The 17,194-nt window shown below is 33.4% G+C and overlaps 1 pseudogene; it reads left to right on the top strand.

The window, feature by feature from the left end:
• Positions 1–1,384: 1,384 nt before the first annotated feature.
• On the top strand, positions 1,385–2,324 carry LOC118530224 (ribosome production factor 2 homolog pseudogene; annotated as a pseudogene).
• The last annotated feature ends 14,870 nt before the right edge of the window (positions 2,325–17,194 follow it).

The following is a 17,194-nucleotide window of genomic DNA, read 5'->3' as shown; positions in this document are numbered from 1 at the left end:
TAATTCACTTAATTTATATATATTTATATATTTTATTTATTTATATATATTATATATATTTATATATATTTATATTATATATATTTATATATATTTATATTTATATATATTTATATCATATTTATATATAAATATATATACACTTATATATTTATATGTTATAGATATTATAATATATATGATATAAATATATATAAATATAAATATATGATATATATTATATATTATATATAATATATATTATTTTATTATATATTACATATATTATATATTTATATATTTATATAATTTATCTTATATTTATATATAAATATTATATATTTATTATATTTATTATATATTTATATATTTTATTATATATTTTAATATATTATTTATTATATATTATATATAGTATATATGATATACATAATATAATATGTAATATATAATATATGTGTATATAATATTATTATATTATATAAACATAATATATTTATATTATATATAATATATACATATATAATATATATGATGTATATTATATATTAATAATTAATATGCATAATAATATATATTATTGTATATATTATATATAATAAAAATAGTATAATAGTAATATTATTAGTTAAAAATATATATAACCATATATTAGTGAAAAAATATATAAACATACATATTACATATATTTCACTCATTAGTTGTGACCACTCCTTAGTGAAAAAAATGTATATAGAACCATATATTACAAAATACACCATATATACAAAAATTCACGGTGTATTTTTACTTTTCATCAATGTTAAAAATTTACTTTTCTCCAGACAAATAGCATGACAATAGCATAGATAAGTAGTTAAGGTACTGTCAAAGACAAAGATGTAATTCAATAACTAGAAGGACAGATTTGGGTACTCAGTAGTTGCTCCAGCAGCATTCACCACTTTAAACATTAGTTTCCTCACACATACTATGAATGTTATAAATACACCCCCCCTTACACCTTATTAGAGGGTTTATGTGAGGTGAGACACTATATAGAGAACAATTATCTCAGTGCCGGGCATACAGGAAGCACTTAATAAGTATTAATCACCAGTCCCATAAACTATTTGGCAAAGATTTGTCTTGAAAGTTTCTTAAAAATCAATAAGAAAAATACAAAAATATCTATAGAAAAATGAACAAATGAATAGCAATTCACAAAAGGAGAATAAAGAAGAGTATAAGCGTATGGATAAATATGTATGTAATAAACATGTAATAATCAATAAGTGAAATAAATAAATAAGAAATGTAATAACAAAACAAGTTAAAACTACAATTAAAATCCATATATTGCATATAGTGATATATAGAATATACACTGACAAAAAATGTAATTTCTTGTTTCCCGGGATTCGTGTTGCGGTAGCCATGGACGCTTTGGATCCAGTCGTAAAGCCCAAAACGAAAAGAGCCAAGAGATTCCTTGAGAATAGAGAACCGAAACCCAGTGAAAATAATAAAAATGCTATTCTTTTTAAGGGGGAAATGCAAATTCAATGGTGACACAACTACTTAAAGATGTGTATGCACTGAAAAAACCATATCGAGTTCTGTATAAAAAGAAAAACATTACAAGACCATTTGAGGATCAGACATCATTGGAATTCTTTTCAGAGAAGTCAGATTGTTCTTTATTTATGTTTGGCTTCCGTAATAAGAATTGGCCAAATAATCTAGTAATAGGTCTTATGTATGACTACCATGTGCTGGATATGATTGAATTGGGTATCGAGAAGTTTGTCTCTCTAAAAGATATTAAGAATAGTAAATGTCCCGAGGGAACAAAACCCATGTTAATATTTGCTGGTGATGATTTTGATGTAACAGAAGACTACAGAAGGCTAAAAAGTCTTCTTATTGATTTCTTCAGAGGCCCCACAGTACCAAATATCTGCCTGGCTGGTTTAGAGAATGTTCTGCACTTCACTGCATTGAATGGGAAGATTTACTTTCGAAGCTATAAGTTGCTGTTGAAGAAATCTGGTTGTAGAACACCAAGGATTGAATTGGAAGAGATGGGGCCCTCATTGGATCTGGTTCTGAGGAGGACACATCTGGCATCAGATGATCTTTATAAATTATCTATGAAAATGCCAAAAGCGCTCAAGCCAAAGAAGAAGAAAAATGTCTCCCATGATACTTTTGGTACAACTTATGGAAGGATTCATATGCAGAAGCAAGACCTAAGCAAACTACAAACCAGGAAAATGAAGGGGTTGAAGAAGCGACCTGAAGAAAGGATAACAGAAGACCAAGAGAAAAATCAAAGAGAATTAAAAAAAACTGATGGAACTTAGCCAGTGACTATAATGTTATTGCAGTCTGTTTACTTAAGAGAAAATATCTTTGGTTCAAATGTGAAGAAAAGACACACTCAGTGCTTGAGGGAGAGAGCTGTCAGCTGCTTTCTGGGGCACAGAGTCAATACTTTCTGAGAACCTCAACAAGAGGCTTGCCATTTGAACTGACAATTCCACTGTTAAAACCTCATCCGAAGGAAACAAGTAGACAAGATGAAAGTGATGTTTTAGAAGTTCCTACCTCATAGTTTTGTTATGGGTAAAAATTGGAAATTATTGTATAACTAATCATAGGAAATAAGTTAGATAGATTATTGTATAAGAATTACTATTTAGGCACCAATAATGATTTTGAAGTTTATTAATTTTTGGAAATATGTTAATAATGTATCATTTAGTTTATTATGAAGCCAATTACAAACTCTCATTCTCCCAGAGCAACTTGTATATTGAAAGTGACCCTTGAAAAAAATCAATGGTATACACTAAAATGATAACAGTATTATTTTTTGTTGGGTACAAGTCAATCTTATATTCTTTATTATTTTCCTACAGTGATATTTATCATTTGCATAATTTTAAAAGATTAAATAAGGAAAAATACATTAAAAGATAAAGGATCTATATACATTGTTAATTACTGGTCATAATATATGACATTTGCATTCATTTCTTATCTTCCAATTACCAGCAAAATGATACATGTTTTAAAGTTTGATAATGCCTAGGTCACTGTCTTAAAATGCCTGATGATTACTACAGTGGCAACAAATAATCATTTTTTTTTTTAAAGATTTTATTTATTTGACAGAGAGACACAGCAAGAGAAGGAACACAAGCAGGGGGAGTGGAGAGGGAGAAGCAGACTTCCCGCTGAGCAGAGAGCCCGATGCGGGGCTCGATCCCAGGAACCCGGGATCATGACCTGAGCCGAAGGCAGACGCTTAACAACTGAGCCACCCAGGCGCCCCAACAAATAATCATATTGTTGTCAAGTATTTTGATAAGTAATTCTTTTTTTTAAAAGATTTTTTATTTATTTATTTGAGAGAGAGAGAAAGAGAGCATGAGTGGGAGGGGACGGGCAGGGGGAGAAGAGGAAGCAGACTCCCTGCTAAGTAGGGAGCCCTGGGCCAGATCCTGGGACCACAAGATCATGACCTGAGTGGAAAGCAGATGACTGAACCACCCAGGAGCTCTGATAGCCCATTCTTGATTACCATTCCTCAAAATACAGTAATCAATGTCAGTAGATCAATACCTTATATTAAAAAATACATTTTAAGGGTATCACTTAGAATTATAACTGACATATAGAAATATGAGAAGGACATCTTTAGACAGTATAAGCAAATTTGCAGATTGCTTTTAATAGAAACATATGACTTCTGATATCAGCCCTGACATGTAAAGGAAATTGGAAGTAGTCACTGCCATTTTTCCAAACAAGAAAAATCTGAACAATGTGTAAATTCACAGATTCTTTTAGAGGCATCAGACAACTGAGGTTCCAGGGCAAGCTACTACCCTGAAATCTGGAGATACAGAGTACAGGAGTCTATGAAGAGAAAAAGCTGACACCTGCATCTTGGAGCAGAAGCCACTAATGCCATAATCTGGTTGGGACACTCAAAGAGAAATTTGGATCAATTGCTGGAGACTGAGTGTGGAATAGAGTAAGACTGAGGGCCTGCTGAGGATCTGAGCCACAGTTTGGGGGTGACTCACACTTTTGCGGATTTTACCTCCTGAAATGCCACCCGGTTCTCACAGTGCAGATCTGAGAAACATTTCCTAGTGGTTCTGCCATGAAGAAGGGAAAATTAACTACGCAGAATTACTCCCAGAGCCTTCTCTCTAACAAAGGGAGGCCTAGTTTCCAAGGACAATTTTACCTGAGCCTCATACCACCCTTATCACCCTGAGATTTGATCACAATACTATGAAATGCTTATTTTCCCCCATACTTGACCACCATACCAGTAGGGCTTCAATAGAATCACAGTGAATTACAGTGGACAAATCTGAAAGACACAGTCTCTAAGGAAGAGTGAGCAGGAAGCCCACATTCAAGAGGGGAGACAAAAACAAGGACACTAGAAGAATTTGAAACCCCTGGCTCCCCAGGCCAACTTCTATCCAGATTAACATAAATTCTCACACTCAAGGCCTAGTTACTTCAGCTTTCATTACCTGACACAAGTCCAGCTTTCAACAAAAAGTACAAGGAATGCCAAAAGGCAAGAGTAAAAGCACAATCTGATGACGGCAAGCAAGCAACAGACCCAGGCTCAGATATGACACAGGTCTTGGAATTACTCGAGGACATTTGAATAGCTATGATTAATACGTTCAGGGATCTAATGGAAAAAAATATGCAAGAACAGATGGATAATGCAAGCGGGAATGTGGACATGCCAAGAAAAAATCAAAAGGAAACGTTAGAAATCTAAAAATAGGAACAAAATTAAAGAATGTTTTTCATGGGTTTATTAGTACCCTGGGTATGGCCAAGGAAAAGCTGAATGATCCTGGGGAGAACAAGAGAAAATGATCAAATTGAAATGCAAAGAGAATGAAAATAAACAGTGGAGCCATTTAAAAGGTGTAACATACACATTATTGGAATATGAGAACAGGAAACAGAACATAGAATATAAGAAATATTTGAAGTGAGAATGTCTAAAGTCCAAAATTAATGACAGACACACCAAAGAACAGATCCTAGAAGGATAAATACCAAAAAAAAAAAGAGCACGCAAAAGACAAACTGCACTTAGGTATATCACATTCAAACTGCAGGAAACCAAAAACAAAAAGAAAATCTTGAAAGTAGCCAGAAGAAAGATGGGGCACCTGGGTGGCTCAGTCAGTTAATCATTTGTCTCTTAACTTAGGCTCAGGTCATGATCTCAGGGTCATGAGATCCAGCCCTGTATTGGGCTCTGTGCTGGGCATGGGGCTTGCTTCTGATTTGCTTTCTCTCTGCCTCTGCCCTACCTGCCCCCCACACCATGCATGGGCTTCTCTCTCTCTTTCTGGAAAAAAAAAAAAAAAAGGATAGCTAGAGGAAGGAAAAAAAAAAAAGTACCCAAAGTGGAACAAGGATGAGAATTACAGTGAACTTTTAGTCAGAAATCATGCAACCAAGAAAAGAGTGGAATGAAATATTAAATGTGTTGAAAGAAAAAAAAAATCAAACTAGATTTACATATCCAGTAAAATTATCCTTCAAATGTGAAGGAGAAAGTACTTTTGAGGTGAACAAAAACTGAAGGAATTTATCATCAAGAGACCTGCTGTACAAGAAATGTTAAAAGAAATTCATTAGGAAGAGGGAAGATTATACAGGTCAGAAGTTTGGAATGACAAGAAAGGAAGAGTATCAGTGAAGTTATAAATTAAGATAAAATATTTTATTTTTCTTATCCTTAATTGATCTAAAAGATACCTATTTCTTTAAAGTGGTAATAGTAGCAATGTATTAAGTGATTATAGCACATGAATAATTCAAATTAATGACAGGTCAGAATAGAAATTGGGAATATTCAGTTGTAAGATAACTGCATTGTATGTGAAGTAACATATTGTCATTTGAAGACAGATTTAAATTAGTTAAAATTTATATTGTAAGACTATATATAGGGACGCCTGGGTGGCTCAGTTGGTTAAGTGTCTGCCTTCGGCTCAGGTCATGATCCCAGGGTCCTGGATCGAGTCCTGCGTTGGGCTCCTTGCTCAGCGGGGAGCCTGCTTCTCCCTCTGCCTGATGCTCCCCCTGCTTGTTCTCTTTCTCTCTCTCTGACAAATAAATAAATAAAATCTCTAAAAAAAGAATATATATATATAGCTAGATAGATAGATTTAAGAAGAGTATCTATTTAAGAAAGCCCCTAAAATAGTTTTAAAATAAATATTATTGATATGTTAAGAAAAAAGACAAATGGGATCATATAAAATGCTCAATTAAAGCACAAAAGGCAGGAGGGATAAAAAAGAAACAAAGAACAACTGCAATGAACAGAAAATACTTACAATGTTTGTAGATATTAATCCAACTACATAAATAATTACTTAAGGGAATGACATAAATATACTAATTAAAAGGCAGCGATAAACAGACTGGATTAAAAAAACAATATCCAACTATATGTTGTCTATTAAAAAAATTCACTATAAAAATAAATTTACAGGTTAAAAGATGGAGAAAATATATGCTGTCTTGGTGAATAGTGTCCACCCCAAGGTCATGTCCACACAGAACCTTTGAAAGTGACCTTGCTCAGAAATAACCATCTTTGCAGATGTAATTAATTAAGATGAGGCTGTACTGGATTAAGATGGGCCCTCAATCCAAAGCCTAGTGTCCTTTAGGAAGTACCCTTGAAAACACAGGACACAGAGACACTCAGGAAGAAAATGCAATAATGGAGGCAAAGATTTAAGAAATAGGATTGCAAGCCAAGGATCACGAAGGACTGCTGACAACCACCAGAAGCTGGAAGAGGCAAGGAAGGATTCTTCCTGGAACCTTCAGAGGAAGCATGGCCCTGCTCACCCTGCTCTCATTCTGGCCTCTAGAACTGAAACAGAATAGATTTCTGTTGTTTTAAACCACCCATTTATGATAATTTGTTATAGCAGCCTTAAGAGATGACCACATGTGCTAACAATCATCAGAATAAGCTGGAATAGTTATAGTAATTTCAGATAAAGTAGACTTCAGAAGAAGGAAAATTATCAAGGATGAAATGGGGTATTACATGATGATAAAGGGGTCAATTTTCCAAGACAAAACAATCCTCACCATTAGAGCCAAGACTAGTCTACAGAGAAACGGCAACTAAATATAATGCAGTATTCTGAATGGGATCCTGGAACAGAAAAAGAACATTAGATAAAACTAAGAGAATCTGAGTAAAGGATGGACTTTATTTATATACAGTATTAATACTGGTCAATTGTGACAGATATACCTACCATACAAGATGCTAATAACAGGGAAAACTGGGGTGCAGTTTATCTGGGAACTTTCTGTACCTTTTACACAGTTTTTCTGGAAATCTAAAATTGTTTTAAAATAAATATGTGTGTGTGTGTGTGTGTGTGTGTGTGTGTGTGTGTGTGTGTGTATCCCCTAGGGGAAACACAAGACTAAATAAGAAAAATTAGAAATATCTTACGACATTTGTAAAAAATTCTACCTTAGTAAAAATGTTGTATTAAAATGAAAACCTGAATTATTATTTTTTCATGCACCAAATGCTCACAGATGAAAAAATTAAATGAATATTTATGTGGGTGATCTGAATTGGTCACTGTCATACTCTGCTCATGTGAAGGAAACTGTTATAACCTTTGGAAAAAATAATTGGTGATATTTATAGAGGTTTTTTTTTTTTACAATGTCCATACCATTTAACTAAGTAATTTCATTCCTTGAAATGTTTCAGAAGGAAAGTGTCAAAATGGAAACAAAGGTTTGGTCCCAAGATGTCAGAAATGAGACTTACTAATATTGAATATTAAATATGACATGCCTTGCAAAATGTCTCAACAACCAACATTTTCTTAGTAGAAGTCCACTTGATTTTTAGTAGCTTATCTTTATAGGACATATGTCAAGAACCAAGCAGAGCTGGAGAGAGCTAGGTTGCTAGTTTTTGGAGTAGTTGATTAGGACAAGCCAAAGTGAAATTAACTGTTAAGCCTTGAACCACAAACGGCAACGTTCACAGAAGCAAGAGGCTAGACAGGAGAAAGTTTCAGCTCCCCCATGTTTCATTTTCCCTGTTAGCAGTGCCAGCAAGGCCCAGTGGATTAGCTCTGATGTGGGGCCATCTCTTTGCCTAAGGAGCTCCAAACAAAAGGCTCCTGACATTTTTTGTACCCAGAGGCCAAGAAGAAGAAAGGAGGAAGGGCTAGGAGTGGAAAGTACTGAGCCCTGAGTCAAACTGGAGAAGAGTATCCTCAAGGTCATCTTCTCCTGATAAAAAAGGGGAGGTGCTAGGGAAGATTTTAGCTGAGAGACCCAGCAAAGAGGCCTGCAAATGGAGGTTCCTGGGAGAGGAATACAGATATGCATAAGAGCAGGGTGGTGGTGGTCTACGTCCTTGACTCAACTCCCCTGAGAAGCCGCTGCACTCTGGTTGCCACCAACCTGGTGTGGAGAGGACCTGCCAGGTAGAACTTTGTAACTGCCTGTGATTGGGCCTGAAAAAAATCACACATGGGTTTTAGTCTGGAGCTGGAGTCCTCAATATGCTTGTATTTTTAAAAATGCTTTTCTGTTGCTGTTTGCATAGGGGAAAATATATTTATGTTCCCAAGCACAGTATGTTTTTTAACAAAATGGCATGTGGTAAAATTGTTAAGTGACATCCAGTCACAATGGATAGAACACTAGCATTATACAGAGATATTTTGAGAAGAGTGTCATGAATCAAAAAGGGGTGGGCGTCAGAGAGATGCCATGTTACTGAGTGCAAAGCAGCTGTTCGTTAAAAACCACATTTGTTGGGGCTCCTGGGTGGCTCAGTTGGTTAAGCATCTGACTTTGGCTCAGGTCATGATCCCAGCTCCAGGGATCGAGCCCTGCTTTGGGCCCCCTGCTCAACAGGGAATCTGCTTCTCCCTCTCCCTCTGCCCCCTTCCCACTCTCTCTCTGTCAAATAAGTACATAAGATCTTAAAAAAAAAAAAAGGAAAAACACCACACTTGTTTGATGCACAGGAAGCAATGTTATAAGCTTTTTATATCCTGACATGAGAGTTTGTTGCTTATGTACAGATGGTTAGGAAGTTAATTGGGAGTTTTAGATGGATATATACTATAGTATAGTCTATCTCACTTAACATAATAAGAGTCTCCTGGTTACAATGTTCTAGCCAAACATCTAAAATTCAGGGACAGGTCACTGACCTGAAGTGGGAGATGCCTCTATATGGGTTCTTAGGGGAATCTGTTAATTCCAGGATTCATACAATGATTAGTTGCTGAATGTCTATTAGGGCAAAAGATGAAACATTATTTTATATTCAAACAATCGGTGAACTAGAGATTAGATCTAGAAAACTACTTCTAATTCAGCACAGAGAGAAAATGAGATGGAAAATATGGGAGTTTCATAGTCAGTGTTATAGGAAACCATTAATGTAAACCCTGATGTGAATCCTAAGAATTCCAGAAAGATATGTCGGAGAGCGAGGTCAGAGAAGGCAGGAAGGTAAATATTATAAGGGGTATGTTTTCTGGAACTTATTACATTCATGACTTCTCAGACTGAATACTCACAAAAGTAGGTAGAATAAAAAGAAATCCACACACAGACTCTCCTTGGTAAATATGTAGAATATCACAATTTCCATGAATCTGACCAAATTCTAAACAGTTAGATAATCTCGAAGAAGTACATCAAAGACACAAAAATGAAAAAAAACATAAAATTGCTATCAGTTTTTACAAAAACAGAAAAGAGGCCTGAATGCAATGAGCTACTATTACCAAACTATTGATAGGAAATTTTGGCTGTCCAGATATTTGACAAGGCCTGTCATATTTAGTATTCAATATATTTTTAAAGATTTTATTCATCTATTTGTCAGAGAGAGAGAGCACAAGCGGGGGGGCAGCAGGCAGAGGGAGAAGCAGGCTCTCCACCAAGCAAGGAGCCCAATGTGGGACTCAATCCCAGGACCTCAGGATCATGACCCAAGCCAAAGGTAGACACTTAACTGATTAAGCCACCCAGGCATCCCAATATTCAATATTATAAGTAAGTCTCATTTCTGACATTTTGAAGCTTAAGCCTTTGTTTCCATTTTGACACCTTAATACATTAGAATTCTATATTTAGCAAACTAATATTCCAAAATAAGGACAAAATAAATTAATTGGTCAAATACATAGAAAAAAGAACAGGATCCCAAGACCCCAAATAGTCAAATCAATCTTGAAAAAGAAAAGCAAACTTGAGGTGTCACAATTCTGGACCTCAAGTTATATTACAAAACTGTAGTAATCAAAGCAGTTTGGTACTGGCACAAAAACAAACACATGGATCAGTGGAACAGAATAGAAAACCCATAAATAAACCCACAATTATATGGTCAATTAATGTTTGACAAAGCAGAAAAGAGTAACCACTGGGAAAAACACACTCTCTTCAACAAATGGTGTTGGGAAAACTGGTCAGCTATATGCAAAAGAATGAAACTGACCACTTTCTTGCACCATACACAAAAACAAATTCAAAATGGATGAAAGACCTAAATGTGAGACCTGAAACCACAAAAATCCTAGAAGAGAGCACAGAAAGTAATGTTTTTGACATTGGCCATGGCAATATTTTTCTAGATATGTCTCCTGAGACAAGGGAAACAAAAGCAAAAATAAAGTATTGGGACTTCATCAAAATAAAAAGCTTCTACAAAGTGAAGGAAATAATCAACAAAACTAAAAGACAACCTACAGAATGGGAGAAGATGTTTGCAAATGACGTATTCAATAAAAGGGGTTAGTATCCAAGATATATAAAGAATGTATACAACTCAGCACCAAAAAAACCCAAATAATCCAATTTAAAAATGGGCAAAAGACATGAATAGATGTATTTCAAAAGAAAATATACAGATGGCCAGCAGGCACATGAAAAGATGTTCAATATCACTCATCTTCAGGGAAATGCAAATCAAAGCAAAATAGAGATATCACATCTGTCAGGATGGCTAATAGTGTTGCAATATATCAACAGTTTTAAATGCCTCATAAGAGTTGAGAAGTTTTTGGGATGCCTGGTTGGCTCAGTCATTAAGCGTCTGCCTTCAGCTTAGGTCGTGATCCCAGGCCCTGGGATCGAGCCCCACATCTGGTTCCCTGCTCTGCAGGAAGCCTGCTTCTCCCTCTCCCACTCCCCCTGCTTGTGTTCCCTCTCTCTCTGTGTCTCTCTCTGTCAAATAGGTAAATAAAATCTTTTAGAAAATAAAAAAAAAAAAAAAAAGAGTTGAGAAGTTTTTTAATGTTTTTAGATATCGAAGTCGGTAAATTCAGGAAAGATCTATTAATTATATGATTCAAATATTTATTTTAAATGTTTATTTTTGTCTACTTCTTTTGCAATAAATGTTTATTTTTGTCTACTTCTTTTGCAAATGCCTGAGAAAGATTTGTTAAACTTTCTTGTTGCTCTTATGTTAGCATCCATTTTTTCCCTTTCATCCTGAAGATTTTTAACATTGTGTCTTTCTGTTTTAAGTATATGTCACCTAATAAATCTACAATGACCTTTCATTGCTTATTGACACCCTTTATCAACAAAAATGAGTTGTTCCACTTATTGCTATTTGCACTATTTTTTTGATATTATAATGAAACTCTCTTTCAGTTTACCTCTAATAGCAACAACTACTAGATATTTCTTATGGATGATATAATTGGAATCAGTTTTCTGTCCTTACTGATAATTTTTGTTTACTTTGTAGAATTCAATATTATATATTGAATTATATATATCTAATGTATTGGAATGTCATGGAATATTATTCAGCCATAAAAAAGAATGAAATTTTGCCATTTGCAATGACATGGATGGAGCTAGAGAGAATTAAAGCTAAGTGAAATAAGTCAGTCAGAGAAAGACAAACACCATATGATTTCACTCGTATGTGGAATTGTAGAAACAAAACAAAAGAGCAAAGGGAGAGAGAGAGAAAGATAATCCAAGAAACAGACTCTTACTTGTAGAGAACAAATTGAAGACTACCAGAGGGGAGGTGGGTAGGGGGATGGGTGAAATATGTGATGGGGATTAAGGAGTGCACTTCTCATGAGTGGTGATGTATGGAATTGTTCAATCACTATATTGTACACTTGAAACTAATATAACACTTTATGTTAACTATACTGGAATTTAAAAACCCCCAAATGCCAAAATCTCTTTCTGCACTGATGAAGTCCTAAAAAAAATAAGTAACAGATATAATCATTGAAATCACTTCAAAATAAGAATAAAAGCTATGTAAATATTTTAAATAAGGCTATAAATTACTATACTTATAATAATAGAAAAGGATGCAAATGTAGAAAGAAAAGTGAAAATATCACAGTTCTTTTCATGTTATGTAATAAGAAAATAAATATAATTCCATATGGATATTGTGCATTTGAGAAATACATATTCAAACATTTTTTTGAGAATGAAAGGAAAGTAATTCATAAAGTCATACAAGAAAAAACTCATGAAATCAATGACGCACAAGAAAGAGCACACAAAAATAAAATCCAGGAAATCTTGATTCATAAAAATGTAAATTGATTGAATTCTACAAAGTAAACAAAAATTATCAGTAAGGACAGAAAACTGATTCCAATTATACTATCCCATAAGAAATATCTAATAGTTGTTATTAGAGGTAAACTGAAAGAGAATTTCATTATAATATCAAAAAAATAGTGCAAATAGCAATAAGTGGAACAACTCATTTTTGTTGATAAAGGGCATCAATAAGCACTGAAAAGTCATTGTAGATTTATTAGGTGACATATACTTAAAACAGAAAGACACAATGTTAAAAATCTTCAGGATGAAAGGGAAAAAATGGATGCTAACATAATGGCAAAAAGAAAGTTTAACAAGTCTTTCTCAGGCATTTGCAAAGAAGTAGACAAAAATAAATATTTAAAATAAATATTTGAATCATATAATTAATAAGTCTTTCCTGAATTTACCAACTTTGATATCTAAAAACATAAAAAAAAATCTTCTCAACTCTTATGAGGCATTTAAAACTGTTGATATATTGCAACACACCAATAAATTGAAGATAGAAAAATACTGAAGACATTTTCTGATTACACTGCAGAAAATTTGGTATATAATAACAGCATTGCAATTTTTAAAAAATCACAACAAAAAGCAAAGTAAAATCCCTATCACTCAGAAGTTTAAAAATTTTTTGGCCAAAGATAAAATAAAATTGGCAATCTAGAGTACCATTTCATACTGAAAACCACTAATATAGTCAAAGCTGATTCAGAAGGAAAGTCATTGACTAATGCAAAACAAGAAATAGAAAATTTAATATTTTAACATTCAAATCAGGAAGTGAAAGGAAAGGTAATAACAAATACACACAAATAGAAATAAATTAATAAAAATTAAATTATAAAATATTTGGAAAGCAAAAGAAAAATAGAAATGACATAAATCCAGTATCTTTTTTAGAAAAAAAAGTAAAAAATAAAAACTGTAATCTATTTTTTTAAAAGACACAGATACATGAAATTGCATATAGAAACACTGCTATTTCTGTTCAATATGTGAAAATCTGTAAACTTGTAAGGCAGTAAAGATATTCATATAATCTTTATAGGGGTGCCTGGGTGGCTAAGTCAGTTAAGTGTCTGCCTTGGACTCAGGTCATGGTCCTGGGGTCCTGGAATCAAGCCCCATGTGGAGCTCCATGTCAGGCTCCCTGCTCAGCAGGGAGTTTGCTTCTCCCTTTCCCTCTGCCCCTCTCCCCTGTTTGTGCTCTCACTTGCTCTCTCTCTCTCAAGTAAATAAATAAAATCTTAAAGAAAGATAATCATATAATTTTTATATACCCCCCAAACCAAAATTCATCACAGATTAAAAACAAGAAAACCCATAATGAAGTTTGAATTGAATGATACTTCCTTAACATGCTAAATAATATCTATTCTTATATGTATTATATAAATCATATCTTAATATGAGGAATTATATATTTTCTTTGTTATATTTGATTGTAAATAAGTTGTCAAGTACCACTGAAGACAATTGATAAAAGTGTCAAGTTATCACTCATGTTTAACATTGTTCTAAAAATATAAGCCAATTTAATGAAAAGAGCTAAATGAATATGACACATAACAATTAAAAATGAGTACACATTTATGTTATTTCAGATGGTATATTCATCTAAAATATCAGAAAGACTAAATTTTTTAATATTTAGAATTAAAAGAAAAAAATCAGTAAGTTCTGCATTTCAAATTAGCATATAGTCAACAATTTTCTTGTAGGCTTCCAATATTTTCAATTAAAAAATATATTGTTAAGCTTAGAACTGGGAAGGAATGTGTGGAGTCAGTGGATGATGGGATTGGATTGACTGCTAATGGGTACAGGGCTTTCTACAGATGGAGGAAAATGTTCTAAAAAAAGATTGTGGTGGTGGTTGCAAACACTTTGAAAGCAAAATTAAAACTAGAATAAAAGCAGAAAGAATAACAGAAAAAGCAGGAGGTAGACATTTTTAGAATATAAAGCATTTTTACAAAAAATTAGCACAGGACAATCCATAATCATTTGCAATGTAATAAGAAAAAGAAAATGTTTGTCCTTGTTTGAGGGTACAAGCAGATATAAATGACCAGTAAATATGAAAAGATGCTTAATTTTATAAGTAAACAGGAAATTGCAAATTATTACCACAGTAATATTTCATTTTATAACAATGGCAAAAATGTAAGTCTTGTATTACAGAGAATTGGTGAATATATAGATCAAAGAGAACTTTTAGTTCCTGCTGTTGTAATTGTAAGTTGATAAAGTCAATTTGGGAAATAATCTGTGAATATTTAGTAAATGTGAAGATGCACATATCCTTGGATATGACACACTATATGTATATGCTTATATAAATGCACCAAAGCCACAATTATTAATAGTGATGAATCTAAAAAATCATAATCATAAGGGTTAAAAGCAAGTTACACAGAATATGAGGTTTAAAAACAATTTAGTTCTCTAGGACACATCCCTATACACATTACTATGTCAAGTATAGAAGTCCTTTGTATAAGGAGAATATGTTTTTCTCTCTTCCACTTACCTCTCTCTCTTTGATGTTATTAATCATTTAACTAGCATATTGTCCTTAAATCTTCAGCTGATAAACTGAGGCTAAATTTAACAAGGGTATTTTTTGTGATTCTATGAACTCCTCCAACTGATAGGAACACAAATGAACTGTGGGATAGCTGTCATGTTTGCTATCTTGGTACTTTGCTGGTTAAATTCAGCTGATCTAGCAGAATAGTTTGTATCTCTTTCCTCTCTCACTGCGTCATGACTTTTCCTGGCAGATAAGTGACTGTCTTTAGTAGCAGGTATAAGAGATCTTGAATTCTACTTAAATGATCCATCTGATAAATCTAGTTTAAGATCTTTCTAGTTGGCTACAGTACCTCTGATAAAAGGTTTCAGGGCCACAAGAATAACAATAGACTGTATTATTTATTTACTAAAAAATATTTTGTGTTATCACTGGTGATTTTTTTTTGTCTCTATCTCTTCAGTTAACTAAAAATGGTAGCAGATTACCTTTGTGCTTATTGTCACATTTTTCCCCTCTTCCCATTGGAGTTTAAGGAACTACTACTCCAGTTTAAAAAAAAGTTAAATAGCATTTCTGATTGGGATTTTACCATAGATATAAACGTACTTGTAGGATATATAAACCTATTTTGTAAGTAAATTTATTATGTATTTAATTGACTAAATACATGGATATTTTGTGGATAAATGTTCTTATTATTGATGAAATCATTTGCTACTTTCAGATTACTAGATCTGGCCTGAGAGTAATGATAATTTAATTTTCAATTGTGATTTTCCTAAAATCAAAATCAGCTCAAGAATTCTCCTGGCAATAATGATGTAAATGTGAGTAGGCTCCCACCATAAACAACTAGGAAAGCTGAACAAAATATATGAAGCAGCTATATTTACATACTGAACAATAGGCAGTGCAATACTTTGACCCCTTAGAGAAGGGAAACAAGGGCCCTATAATTGCACTACCTTTTTGCCTTGAGATTTTATGGAACACAATGTAGTGAACAAAAACTCAAACAGGATAATACAGATTCACTGGGTTGAGAAGAGAGAGAGCAGCATTCTGAGATATTGTAGCAACTTATACTTGCAAAACATAGAATAGGAAAGAAGGATGCTGTACAAAAAGAGAGCTCCAGACTTATGGGTCCTCTTGCATCTGTTGATGAGTACTAAGCTGTGCATCATAAGGTAAGTATCCACAATGCTAAGCGGAAAATAAGCAAAGACCTACAAGCTATATGATTTTCAGATGTTACACAGGACTGGGAGATATTCCAGTTCTGACCAGCCAGAGTGGAAAGTCATTATTAACCTGGGACATTCAATAGGTATTCCATAAAGAAAATACTTTAGTAGTGTGTCCAAACTAGCCTTAGATTAAATATTACCTTAGACCTGCTCTAAACAAAGCTTTTAAACTACCCTTGAAAAGATCAAACAGATCAGCAAGTAACTGACTGCAAGAAAAGAGTCCAACACTCTTTAAAAGAAGATAACAAAATCCAGCACAGAACAACATAGAATTCAAAATGTGTAGTCCAAACAAGAATTATTAGCATACTAAGAATCGGAAAAATGTGACATACAACTAGAAAAAAAGCAATTTATTCAAAATAATCTCAATGAGAGATGATTAAATAAGCAAGTACAAAATTTTTAAGAGCTTACTATTAAATACCTCAAGAGTTTAAAGGAGAAGTGAACACAATGATGGCAATAATGGAATATATAAAAACAGAATAAGTGGAACTCCTAAGTTTAAATAAAATTTCTAAAATAATTGCGTCTCTGGACATGACTAAAGGCAGATTAGGCACTGCAGAAGAAAAGATACAAGAACTTGAAGACATAACAATACAAATTATCCAAACTAAAGCTTAATGGAAAAACAGAAAAAAAAAAAAGTGATTTAGTGACGTATGAGACTGTATCAAAGTATTCAGCATATGTGTAATTGGATTTCCAGAGGGAGAGGAATAATATTTTAAAAAATACTAGCCAAAAA

This window comes from Halichoerus grypus, chromosome 8, assembly GCF_964656455.1.
Source record: "Halichoerus grypus chromosome 8, mHalGry1.hap1.1, whole genome shotgun sequence".
Lineage (NCBI taxonomy): Eukaryota > Metazoa > Chordata > Mammalia > Carnivora > Phocidae > Halichoerus > Halichoerus grypus.
This window is presented reverse-complemented; position numbering and strand designations above follow the sequence as displayed.